General features: G+C 46.3%; 1 protein-coding gene across 1 annotated transcript in view; it reads right to left on the reverse strand.

Moving 5' to 3' along the window:
• ACVR2A (activin A receptor type 2A) overlaps positions 1-2611 on the reverse strand; it is a 78521-nt gene that overhangs the window by 68053 nt on the left and 7857 nt on the right. The gene's annotated exons all lie outside the window — the stretch shown is intronic.

The raw sequence follows: 2611 nt of genomic DNA on the forward strand, positions 1-2611 counted from the left end.
GGGTGGAGCCGTGACGTTGGGGTTGGGGCGTGATAATGCCAGGAGTGGGAGGGGTGTAAGGAGTGAAGTGATAGCTGTGCAACGCTGCTGCTGTATAGAGTGCAGGGGCAGAGGATTATATAGTGTGTAGGCTGTATAGGGGGAATGGGTCCTATAGATAATATACTGTGCAGGGGGAGAGGATTATATAGAGTGCAGTCGGGGGGGGGGGGGGGTGCTCCTATAGATAATACAGAGCGGCTATACAGTGTGCAGGAGGTAGTAAGGATTATATAAAGTGTGCAGTCTGTATAGGGAGGGATAGGTCCTATAGATAATATACTGTGCAGGGGGAGAGGATTATATAGAGTGCAGTCGGGGGGGGGGGGGGGTGCTCCTATAGATAATACAGAGCGGCTATACAGTGTGCAGGAGGTAGTAAGGATTATATAAAGTGTGCAGTCTGTATAGGGAGGGATAGGTCCTATAGATAATATACTGTGCAGGGGGAGAGGATTATATAGAGTGCAGTCGGGGGGGGGGGGGGGTGCTCCTATAGATAATACAGAGCGGCTATACAGTGTGCAGGAGGTAGTAAGGATTATATAAAGTGTGCAGTCTGTATAGGGAGGGATAGGTCCTATAGATAATATACTGTGCAGGGGGAGAGGATTATATAGAGTGCAGTCGGGGGGGGGGGGGGGTGCTCCTATAGATAATACAGAGCGGCTATACAGTGTGCAGGAGGTAGTAAGGATTATATAAAGTGTGCAGTCTGTATAGGGAGGGATAGGTCCTATAGATAATATACTGTGCAGGGGGAGAGGATTATATAGAGTGCAGTCGGGGGGGGGGGGGGGTGCTCCTATAGATAATACAGAGCGGCTATACAGTGTGCAGGAGGTAGTAAGGATTATATAAAGTGTGCAGTCTGTATAGGGAGGGATAGGTCCTATAGATAATATACTGTGCAGGGGGAGAGGATTATATAGAGTGCAGTCGGGGGGGGGGGGGGGTGCTCCTATAGATAATACAGAGCGGCTATACAGTGTGCAGGAGGTAGTAAGGATTATATAAAGTGTGCAGTCTGTATAGGGAGGGATAGGTCCTATAGATAATATACTGTGCAGGGGGAGAGGATTATATAGAGTGCAGTCGGGGGGGGGGGGGGGTGCTCCTATAGATAATACAGAGCGGCTATACAGTGTGCAGGAGGTAGTAAGGATTATATAAAGTGTGCAGTCTGTATAGGGAGGGATAGGTCCTATAGATAATATACTGTGCAGGGGGAGAGGATTATATAGAGTGCAGTCGGGGGGGGGGGGGGGTGCTCCTATAGATAATACAGAGCGGCTATACAGTGTGCAGGAGGTAGTAAGGATTATATAAAGTGTGCAGTCTGTATAGGGAGGGATAGGTCCTATAGATAATATACTGTGCAGGGGGAGAGGATTATATAGAGTGCAGTCTGTATAGGGAGGGATAGGTCCTATAGATAATGTAGAGTGCAGGGGGAGGATTATATATAGTGTGCAGTCTGTATAGGGGGTACAGGTCCTATAGATAATCTAGAGTGCAGGGGGAGAGGATTATATAGAGTGCAGTCTGTATAGGGGGGGGGGTGCTCCTATAGATAATACAGAGCGGCTGTACAGTGTGCAGGAGGTAGTAAGGATTATATAAAGTGTGCAGTCTGTATAGGGGGAGGGGCTCCTATAGATAATACAGAGCGGCTGTACAGTGTGCAGGAGGTAGTAAGGATTATATATAGTGTGCAGTCTCTATAGGAGGGTACGGGCCGTATAGATAATATAGAGGTCTTGTATACGGTGCAGAAGCTTGTGAGGATTATATATAGTGTGCAGTGTCTATAGGGGTATGAAGCTTATACATTACACACAACTATTGTATAGCGTGCAAGGGGCAGTGAGGTGTATATATATAGTGTGCAGTCTCTATAGGGGGGTATGGGGCTTATCGAAATACAGAGTGAGTGGAGGGAGGGAAGAGGGTTTTATATACATATTTTTATATAAATAAAAATACAGCCACTATATGAGGGCAGGGGGGCTTGTAGATAGTATAGAGCTGTTATATGGCTGCAGGGAGTAAGGGGTCTTATATAGTTTAGAGTTACTCTAGGGGTTGTGGGGCTCCTATAGGGGTATGAGGCTAATAGATAATACAGAGGTGCTATAAGACTGCTGGGAGTAGAGGCGCTTCTATATAATAGACAGCTTCTATAGGGGTATGGTGCTTATAGGTAATACAGAGCTGTTAAAGTATAAGACAGCTTGGTACAGCGACCACAAGGGGTATGTGGCTTATAGATAGTATAGAGCTGTTATACTACATGGGGAAGTAGGGATTTTTTATATTGTGCAGCTACTATAGGGGCTTAGAGATAACACAGAGCTTTCATAAAAATGCCGGGGGGTAGAGGTGTTTTTATATAGTATGTAACCACTTTTGGGGGCCTGAGACTTATAGAGAGGTGGTATAAGGCTGCAGGGACCAGAGGGGCTTGAAGATTGCATACAACTGCTATATAGGGGGTGAGGGGCTTCTAGATAATAGAGAGCTGATATAAATACTGGGGTTAGAGGGGCTCATAGATAGTGTACAGCTTGTA

This window comes from Nanorana parkeri, unplaced genomic scaffold (assembly GCF_000935625.1).
Source record: "Nanorana parkeri isolate BGI_ZX_2015 unplaced genomic scaffold, ASM93562v1 scaffold974, whole genome shotgun sequence".
Taxonomy (NCBI): domain Eukaryota; kingdom Metazoa; phylum Chordata; class Amphibia; order Anura; family Dicroglossidae; genus Nanorana; species Nanorana parkeri.